Below are 11,348 nucleotides of genomic sequence, written 5' to 3' on the forward strand. Positions count from 1 at the left end.
CTAAACGTTTTTAGCGTCATGTCACTAAGTTAGTGCACATGACTAGTACAGGATAGTCTCCGTCTAATGGGAAGAGGTTAGTCAGGGACAGCTGGCTACTTCAGGAGGTCAGGGAAGGAGAGTGGCAGAGACAACTGTACAGCAGGCACAGCATGGAGGGAGCTGGGCATAAAGAACTGAAGGCAAAATAAGAAATGCTCAGGGGCTAGCATGGTGGGGGAAGACAGAAGGCTGGGTGTGAAACTGGGTTTGAACCTTCTTCCCCTGACACTTGCAGGGCGTGAGCTAGGGACAGGGTGCTACATGTTCTGAAGCTCAGCCTGCTTAGCTACAAACCAACACTGATTTCCTGAGTTGCTGGAAGTTTTTAAATACCAGCAAACGCTCACTCAACATCCCTTCTCCTTTTCTTCTCCGCTCTTAAAAGGGAAACTTGCCATGACAAAAAAGCCCATGCTGGGCATTGTATTGGCGCGCTGCCACGCAGGCTTTGCTGCCACGCAGGCTTTGCGTTCTTACTCTATCTAGTCAAACTGTTTTGGGAGGCGCTTATATCTGTCCCCATTTCACAAAGTAGGCAATAGAGATTCTGGTTGTGCAAGTTGTATGATGTGTTCAAGGTCACCAAGCTGCTCTGCAGCAGAGGACAAAGGCTCTAAACAAAGTCTCTGTTCCCTACCAGGACCCCAAACTGCCTCAATCAATGTTGTCAAGAATGTAATGTTTTATTGGCTTTTTAAACTTTATTTAGTTCATAGGTATGAGTGTTTTTCCTGTGTGTAGTCTGTGCATCATGTGTGTGCAGCTCCTGCAGAGACCAGAAGAAGGCATTAGCTCCCCTGGAACTGGAGTTACAGATAGTTGTGAGCCATCATGTAGTTACCAGGAGTCAAATTCAGGTCCTGTGAAGAGCAGTGTTCTTAACCACTGAGCCAGTTCTCCTACCCCGCTTTATGGTAGTCTTTTTGCATGAAGCTGACACTTGCCATTTTTAAGCTGACCAGGTCTCCTTTTGGTTGCCTAGTAGACGAAGGAATGGACCCTAAGAACTTCACAGCCCCATCTCACAACTCTCAGCCACAAAACAGGAACCTCAGACAGCAAGATCGCTGACATCACTTCTAGGTCTGAAGACTGAGCATGTGGGTGAGATTATGGCCCTGAGCCGCCACAAACAGGGCTACTCCTGGAGTGTGATGTATTTTACAAGACAGACTCTCTCACTCAAAGAGTTGAAGAAATGCTTAACTAGGAATGCCTAAGATAGTATACTGCTAGAATAGTATAGACTCTTGAAATTCAAAATAGAATCATGTACATTTGTTCTCCAGTTTCCCTGGCACAAGGGACCATGTCTGTCTTCGATAGGTCATGTGAAGAAGGACTCATGACAAAGTATGTAATTACCCACAACTATGATAGATTATCTACCACCACCCCCACTCTTCCTTCCCTCCTTATTTCCTGTTTTCTTTTCCTCCCAACCCCCACTATGATGTTAGAGATTAAACCCAGGGCCTGGTGTATGCCGGGCAAATAATCCACCTCTGAGGTGCACCCCAAAGGCTATTGTCAATTTTAATGTCATTAAAACAAAAGGTGGTAGGTTACAAATAAAGTCAAAATGCAGAATCTCAAGACTTTGAGCCTTCCCCAGTCTTTGTGTCTGCTTTTCCCTCACACTTGATTTGACAGCAATTTTTAGTGACTCACCTCTCACAGTCTTTTTAAAGTATTCAACATGGTTTCCCTAGAAACAAGAGCTTTATTTCTTTTTATACTCCTATGCCAGCAGTTTAATTAAACAATAAGTCAGGTTTTGTCACTTCTTTTGCACCCACCTCGCTGAAAGGACAAGCAAAATTCAGGCTGAGGCTGGACACTAGGTCCCCTGCCCACCTTCCTGGATTCCTCTTCAGTGACTTTCTTCCTCGGGTATCTGTCAGCTACTTGACCTCCAGGCTCCAACTCTGAGCCCATGGTTTCCATCCACCATCAAGATGTCTGCAGGGTACTCTTGGAAGGACTTCTTCCAGGTCTTGGTTCAAGTGTCACTGTCTCATCCTCCCTATCATAATGGACCCGAATGAGTCTCCTCCACCTTCCCATCCTATGTGTGTTTGTTTATTTGTTCCACTTCTTGATAGCATGCCTGACGTACAGTTTGAACCAGGATGACAGAGGGTTTAATGTGTTCACTGACGTTCTCCGGGACTGAGACCAGCACTGACTAAGTGAGCAAATGTTTAATAATAGTCTTCATTGTGGTAATTAGTGTAAAACCTCTCTGACTGAACTGCATTGAGTACAATACTAACTATTTCAATACTTCAGGCTTGAGATGAGCGAAGGACAAGGACAGCACCTGGACGGCCTATGAGTGAGGTGGTAAAGTACACCCTTGAAGGATGACCAGAAGGTATGGACGGAGGGAATCAGGCTTACACATCCAAGGCAAGTCGGCTAGACCATGCCTCTTTTATCTACATGGAACTGAACCCTTAAATTATTTGATAATTTTATTTCTCTTACTCAAGTACACAGCAACACACAGCCGAGCCAAGAATGGAAGATGATCTACATTCTAAACTCCAGATTCATCTTCAGATAATGGCATAAAACAGAAAGAAGACAAATTGCTTGATATTACTCACGCCTTAATGGCCAAAAGCCCCAGCCAATCTCCTCATCTCCCTCTCTCTTCTTCAATTCTCCATTAAAATGGGGGACAGTGTGCAGTTCTGGGTGAGCAACTCCCAGCATTCAAGATCATGAGTTTAATGCCACCCTAGGCTCCACAATAAGAACCTGTATTGGTCGGTGGGGAATGGTACATGGCCTGCCTTCTGCACTGGGCTTCAGTACCAGATGACTCAATAGCTAGTATAAAGCTGTTTATACAGTAAGCAGCCTCCTTGTATTAATGTAGGTGCCTGACTTGTCTACACTACAACCCATTACTCTCCAAAACTGATGACAGACTTTGATCTCAGAACCATTTCTAAACTGTATTAAAGAATAAACAGAAAGGAAATTCTGCTTTGGGGTCACAGAATGAGAAAGAGAGGAAAAAAATTGTTTTCCCCCCGATTCTTTAATGGAAAAATATCAAGAAGGAAAAAAAAATACATTCATCTGTAGAACAGCAACTATAGCACATAAAGACCATATTGGAAAATATTACTTCAAATATCTGTAATTGTCTCGATGCCTGGAAATGTTCAGCTGTTGCTCATCTACTTCAGCACACGGATGATGCAGGACGAAGAACTGAAAGCGCACGTGTCAGCGGCAGGTGAACTGAAAGCGCACGTGTCCGCGGCAGGCTACGACGCAGGTCGGCACACCCTTCCCACCACTCACAGTCTGCATTATTGCAGCATGTGTTAAACCCAAACTCAAAAAGTGGTGAAGAATGACTTGTCATACCATTTATTAGAGTTGATGGAGTGTAGACAGTCTTTTCAATAAGGCTTTAGCACACTGCTATGCACCGCAGTACATTATTAATGAGAAGGAACGCAGGAGACTTGCATCAGCTTTCTCCCCCAATTCATTCTGACATTAAATTCAAAATCAATTCCGCCTAGCCGGTATGGCAAAGGGTCAGGGATAAAAATGCTAATTTGTTTGTTGTTTACCCCAAACTTAAGCTTATCATCTAGAGAAATAATCAAGAATCTTTTCTAGTGTACTGAATTTAATAATCGCATTTTTTTAGAGAAGGGATCAGAACAGGAAACAAATGTAACGGGATTATAAACAAACTGTGCCCTGGTTTGTAGGTGACAAGAGAATGGGATCCAATTATCTCTGACTGAAGGAACACAAAGGACAGCCACTGAATGCAGATGGGTATGGAGAACATTGAACTTCTCAGTCAATAACTGAGTATCCAAATGGAACTAATTTACTCTCAAAAGGTTATTAAGTAATTGAGCCCGACGGTACCCGGCTACAGGATGAAGAGCAACCTTCAGCCCGTGAAGAAAAATAAATAAATTTTACAATGATCCAATCACCTCAGTCACTCAGTCACCTCAGTCACCTCAGTCAAGCATCTTCCATCCAAAAGAAAGAGATTAAGAATGACCTACCGCAAGCAAGGAGCCCTGATACAGACAAGCACCTGCGGGAGAAAAAAAACAAACCACGAATTAAAAGGTGATGTATAACAAACTAATAGTCACTACCCAGAATGCTTATCCCCTAACTCCATCTACAGCAAACTCAGCCAACTACTTAAAAGCTAGAACATTCTTCCCCTGAGGAAAAATTACTCCTTACATCAAATCAACGTCTCTCCCAGACACATGACAAAGTGCATGACTAAAGCATATTATTTAAATTCTAAAAGAAATGTCTTTATACCTCAACAATATGGCAACCTAAACAAGACTTGAACAAGGACAACAGCAGCAGACATACTAACACACAAGGGGGAAATCTTAGGGGACCCCACCTCTTGACAAAGAACTATAGACATCAAAGGGATGCCAAGAGCTGGTGATGCAGACTTCCCTCAAGGGAGAAGGCCCCTAATTGGTTATCCAATACCAAGTGGTCAGCCCGAAATCATGTTCATGTAAGCAACACTAAGCAAACTTCAGTGTGTGTATGTGTGTGAGAGTATGTGTATGTGTGTGTGAGAGTATGTGTGTAACAATAGTAATTAAAGAAGAGGGGACAGGAATTCAGAATGAGTGGAAGGAACCATTGGAAGAAGAAAGCGGAGTGGAGGAAATTGATAAATTACATTTTAATTAAAAATATGTTTATAGTGACAGTCTAAATACAAAGCTCTTATTCTTGTGGTCTGTCACAAACACTTCCATAATCCAGTCCCAATTTACTTAGCCAAGTTTCTCTTCCATACGTTGCTACCTAAACTCTCCAGATCACCTCAAGGAGCCAGTTTATTCCATAATAATTTTCATGGCTCAAAGTTTCTTTCATCCTCAGTTCCTGTGGAGATGCATTTAGTCTATTCAGGATGCTTGAGCTTGCGCCCATCCTTGGCCAGGATAACATCCCTTCTCCTTAAGCTCACTGCCCTTCTGCCTGAATTACTTTTTGCCGGCAGATTCTTGATACTTCCCTGTGGTATTCTATTTTTATTTGCTGTTTGCTTGTTTACTTGTTTACCCGGTTAGTTTATGTTTGTTTGTCTTGAGACAAGGTCTCCCTATGTAGCTCAAATTGACCTACAACTTGCAATCCTCTTGCCTCAGCTTCTAGAGAGTACCACAACCACCCCTGCACATGACATTCTTGCCAAGGATGGGAAATAGTGCCTCTGCCTCATAGCATCAGTCCACGAGCTCAGGAAAGGGATAGCCTCTACTTTGAACTTCTTTCCCACATGTCCACATAGGAAGCATCCACCAACTTACTATATAAACACAAAAAACACCCATTTCATGCCTTTCCTATAGAATGTCTGTCACTGGGGAGCATAAACTGCTGTGTGGGATGGTAGATCAGTGGTTTTCAACCTTCCTAAATCTGTGACCCTTTAACACAGTTCCCAGTTGTGGTGATCCGAGTCATAAAATTATTTCGTTACTACTCCATAACTGTAATTTTGCCACTCTTATGAACTGTCACGTAAATATATGATATGCAGGGTATCTGATAAGTGACTCCCTAGAGGGTCACGACCCACAGGTTGTCCATTGGCATAGATGGACGCTATTTGAAAAGCAGCCTTCTATTGAGCCCTTGACCTCCAAATTCTCAAGCCATGTTTCCCCTTCATGTGCTGCTTATGAACTGATACATCTTTATATCTCCCAGTCATTAGACACCAAATGAAAAGAGCAAAGGATGACCTGGTCTAAAGGCAGAAGAGGGCAGAATTGAGCTGGGGGAGCTCATGCTCTGAACAGCTAGCATATCAGGAAATGAGTCTTTAAGGTTTATGTTTTAGAACAATATAAGATTGCAATCCTAATTTTTAAGGCATGTGCACACAATCCCCAGTGGTTCTTGAACAGCAAAACAGGTGTTATTTAACCTCAAAGCAGGGGTGCAGTGTGCTTCCAGCCAGTCTCTCAGCAAATGAAACACAAAATAGGTGGCCAGAGTGCAGACCCAACAAGGCATACATACCATGACAGGGCACAGTTGATTTCCAAGGAGGAATGGACAGGTGTATTACAGTGCCATTTCCCAACAGGTCCCAAAAAGGCTAACTTGGCAGCAATGGCTGGCCTACCTTCCCTGTCAATCATAGCTCTAACAATCTTTAAAGAAATTGAGATGACTGTTTACACTGGGTTTGAATGAAAGATCTCTATGGGCAAATTCGCTGAAATGACTTTTATGTCCTTGACATTCAAATAAAAAAAACTTGGGATAAAAACTTGAGGAGAAATTCACCTTAACTGACCTATATTTAAGAAATTTTGTTCTGAAGATAGTATTTTCAATCTTTAATATGACATAAGAAAGGAGATATATGTATAAATACTAAACAATCATGAATATCTACAAAAGCTATATACCTCAACAATTCAGTTTTTAAATCACTGTGTGTGTGTGTGTCTATGTCTGTGTGATACATATATGTATGTCTGTGTCCATCTGTGTATGATACATATGTGTGTGTAGGAGGAGAGTGGATGCATATGTGTGTGTGCATCTGTATGTGATGCCCGTGTGTGTATGTGTGTGTGTGTGCGTGTGCGTGTATGTATGATGCATATGTGTGCATGTGGAGGACAGAGATCAACCTCAGGTATAGGTGCCACTACATGGGTACTTTCTAGCTTATGTTTTAAACCAGGATCTCTCCCTTACTGGAACTTGGAGGCAAGCATGGCTGGGCAGCTGGCCCCACCTTCCTAGCACTTGGACTCCGAGCATGGGGTCCTGGGTAGTGAACGCAAGTCTGCATGTTGGCATGACAAACAGTTTACCAACTGAACTGTTTCGCAAATAAGCAATACAGCTTTAAAATGTTATCCACACCATATTCACCATTTAAATAAGCTCCACGACAGCAGTTTCGTGCATATTACATACCCTGATCATATGTACTCCCTAGTTACATCTGTCACCCCTCCTCCTCCCACTGGTCCCCATTTTCGCCCCACTCGGTCAACTTTTACTTTCATGCCTACCATTTACTTTCTAAGTTATTTAAACATACATTTACTTACTCCTGACATTTATTATAAGCATAAAATTATAATGATGTTTTTAAAATTATAATGAAGACAATCACCACTTAGGTACAATTTAACAAAACTGAATCATCTTTTCAGACTATTAATCACTTAATGGCTAAACAATTGAGTATCTGTGACATATTCGGGTTTGCTCTGAACTGATGGATAAAATTGTATACATTCATCATGTACTTTCATGTGTGTAACCTTTAAAATAATCTAAGACATTTCAGCTCCTAGGATAAAAGGCAATAGTTACCCTTTGGAATAAGACCATCCTCCCAGACAGTCATATAAGGCAGCCTTCCAAGAAATGCTCATCGATAAGTAGTGTCATTGCCATGTGGACATCACAGTGTAAGGACACAAAGTCAGACACCAACACATGGCAGGGCAGTATCACCTAGAGGCAGCACGTACACTGTCTGTCACATCATTACAGGGTATGCCACAATAGTCTTAGTTCTTGTCTCCATAATGTCTCCTTGCAAAATGAGCTTCTTTTCAATGCTTGCAAGGAAGCCCAGCACCTTATGAAATAGGCAGACCGCCATAGCAAAGCCCATTTGTGGAAGTCTGGTCAGAACCTATAAACTCAAGGCAAAACGAAAATATCCAGCAGCCTCGAGAACGGCCCTACATTTGTACTTGTTTAAGCCAAACATCTGGGACAGACCCAAGTCAAACAATATGGAGTTGATAAATTCTATCATTAGAAAAAGAAACAACTCAATTTGGGTTACTCCATGATGTGCAATTCCAAAAGAAATAAGCTTTGCCCTCTGAGGGCTTCCCTAAACCGAACAGTGCTACCCGGAAGTCAGCTGCCTATGTGAGCCTCCATTAACACACTTTCCAAAACCTCAATTCCACTCTCTGGAGAGAATAAAGCATTCCAGTATGATGCCCAGTCCCATCAAACATTTATCATCACCCAAAGCCAGACGAGGCCGTCCACAGCAAGCATATTTCTGCCACACTATAGCAGGCTGCACACTCACCAACAGACAAAGCTGTGATGTTTTCTGGCAATGGGTGCTGGGAGCATCTCCTGGCACAAGAAAGGCAGAGAGGCCTTTATTCTGTCCAGTTGCCACTCCCTCCACTCACTATTCTTGTTCTGAAGGAGTACTAGACTTGCCCTGTGGGCTATGGCTTGGACTTGATGGACTGAAGAAAAACTACAGCTTTAGATGATCTGATAGAAATGGCGGAGACCTGGAAGGAGAAACTTTCTTTACAGGAAAACTAGGGTGTAGGGTCACAGTTGGAGATGGAGTTCTCAAGCTAAGGCAATCTCTAGTTTCAGGGCATGAACTATGTCTGAGACACCAGGATCTTAATTTCTACTGTGGGGCATATTGCCGTTTCACGCACAGAGCACCATGATAAGCCTGTATCCTAAAACTGCACTGTTCTTCTTAGCTGCTTGGTTTATTTCTTTTGAGTCACATATGCAGAATGTTACCTGGATAAAATAAAAACCATAAAGGGCTTCTTTTCTGAAGTCTCTTGGAGAGTATAATGTACTCCTTTCTAAGGCACCCATAAAAAGCTTAATATTTTTAGGAAAATTTTGAGATATAATTTATATCATACTTCCATCCAAAAACTATTAGCCACAGGGATAGTAGCTGGTAACTGGGTCAATTAAAATCCAACAGCCACAAAATGTCAGACACCTGTAGAACAGTTTCCTCCTTGATGAAAAAGTTGCATCTTCTAGGGAATTTAATATGTTTACAAGGAGGAAGTAAACTCAAAATAGCTTCAGGAAGTCCCTTAAGCCAACCAGATTCACTAGGTCCCTTTGCCCCCGAGAGTATGTAATGACTAAAGACTGATGAGAGTCCCTCCCAGAGGAGTCCAGTCGCTTACAAGAAGCAGAGACCAGATAAAGAGCCTGGGAGACACAGAAACCAGGCAAACTGCCCACAAGAAGCAAAGACCAGCTAAGCTGCCTAAAAGAGACTCAGCTACCTGAGCCATCTGGAAGGGATACTCTGCAACCTGTTGAACTGCCTGCAGGAGGTTTGTTAGTTGTCACCCCTGCTGGGGTAGGCTTTGGTGATATAGCTGTCTCTGAGTCACTTCTGCTCCTTAAGTAACTCTAATAGAACTCCAGCAGTATGAACAGTGGAGTTCACCAAGCTGAACTTTGATCTGTCATAGACTCCTATTTGGAGTGAGTAGCTGTAGATGTGTGTGTTATGTCTTCCCACAAAAAGTCTGGCACACAACAGACACTCAGTTCAAGAGAAATCATGGCACATAGAGCCATTAGACAAGAGATTTAAAGAGCAGGATGTCCTAGTTAGGGTTACTATTGCTCTAATGAAACATGATGATGAAAGCAACTTGGGGAAGAAAGGGTTTACATGGCTTACACTTCCAGGGGGTCCATCACCATGGGAAATCAGGACAGGAACTCAAGCAGGGCAGGAACCTGGAGGCAGGAGCTGATGCAGAGGCCACGGAGGGTGCTGCTTACTGGCCTGTTCCCCTTGCTTGCTCAGCCTGCTTTCCTATAGAACCCAGGACCACCAGCCCAAGGATGGCACCACTTACAGTGGGCTGGGCCCTCACCCATCAATCACTAATTAAGAAAATGCCTTACAGCTGGATCTTAGAGAAGCATTTTCTCAGTTGAGGTTCCCTCCTTTCAGATAACTCTTGCTTGTTTCAAGTTGACATTAGAGTAGCCAGTACACAGGGTATTCCAAAAGGATGACTCATTAGGTTCAAGCAGCCACAAGTTGGCATTTAAATGTTCAAGCTTTATGTTATTATAATTCAACATATGGCAGGGCATTTAACTATGGAATAGTTAAAATAGAATCATTTCTAGACTGACAGGATGGCTCACGTCCTGATGACTGTCAGCTAGAATCAGATCAATTAATAGAATAGTAAAACAAAAATGGGCCAACTGCTTCTGAGCCACCATAAGATTTGGCATGAGGCTCCATCTTGGCCATGTGGTGGACACTCCCCTCGTCAGAGCTCATGTGGTGGAGTGTTTTATGGCTACTCATGCCTGAGTAAAATTGAGTGAGGCTGCCACCCAAGTCCATAACAGTGATTATGGATGGCTGTGTCCCTACTCCAAGATGTCTATGGGGAAGGTGATACGCAAAATCTAATCCCAGAGGAGAGTGGGAAAGCAGTATAATAGAAACAAGAACCTATAATAATCCATCATGTATCTGCTTCTACTTGTAGGGCATAATGAAAACCAAAGTGTGCAAAGTTGCTGTCAGTATCAATCAAGCCCGTAAAATCTCAATCCTGAGAGACCCAAGAAGGACCACAAGTCCTCGTAGCTCTACTGCACTTGGAGATATGTAAATGCCTTTGAAGACCAGTTCAACGTGCAAGGGATGTTTTGCTTGTTCCCAAAGATGTCAGAAGTCCCAAGTCCCACCAAGCCTAACATGACCTAAGAGCTCTCAATAAAGGTTTCTATAAGGGAAGATGGAGGGAGGCTGTTTGTCCAGCCAACGCGGTCCTTCTCCAGTGCTGAGTTTCAAGCACAGAATGCCTCCCCAAAGGAACTCTCTGGCCAAACACAGAACCAAAACTACTAATATATATGGAAATGAAACAAATTCTCAATCAAATGATCCTTTCCACTGTAATCTGTTAATCACAGGTATAGGAGAAACTAGGGTGACTGAAGGCTTAGCTGAAGTCATGGGGTGGGGAGGAGTAATGGGGCCCAAACTAGGGTTCAGGTCTCCAAGGGTATTCCCCAAGTCCATACCAGCGGTCCCTCTGGTTTAAACTTGCATGATTTCCACACGGGAGCACCACTCATGATGAGTCTCCAAAAAATGCTGTTCCTGTTTCTCCGATTCAGAAAGCAGCCATGCTTGAAGCTTCCTTGTGACTTTTTTATTTTATTAAGCCCTCAAATCACAGTTTATCAGCTTAGCAATCTTGAGGCAATATACAATAACACTGCCAACAACTTGGTTATAAAAATTCATCTTTCTCTTGATACTTAAGATAAAAATTTAGAACCCGAAAGTCTTAGCAAAATCTTTTTTTTTCCTTGTCATGCTGGGTGTTGAACCCAGGGCCTTGAACAAAAGCTCTACTACTGATTTATAGCTCTGACCCCTGATCGTGTTCTCTCTCTCTCTCTCTCTCTCTCTCTCTCTCTCTCTCTCTCTC

This window comes from Grammomys surdaster, unplaced genomic scaffold (assembly GCF_004785775.1).
Source record: "Grammomys surdaster isolate TR1022 unplaced genomic scaffold, NIH_TR_1.0 125024, whole genome shotgun sequence".
In the NCBI taxonomy this organism is placed as follows: Eukaryota; Metazoa; Chordata; class Mammalia; order Rodentia; family Muridae; genus Grammomys; species Grammomys surdaster.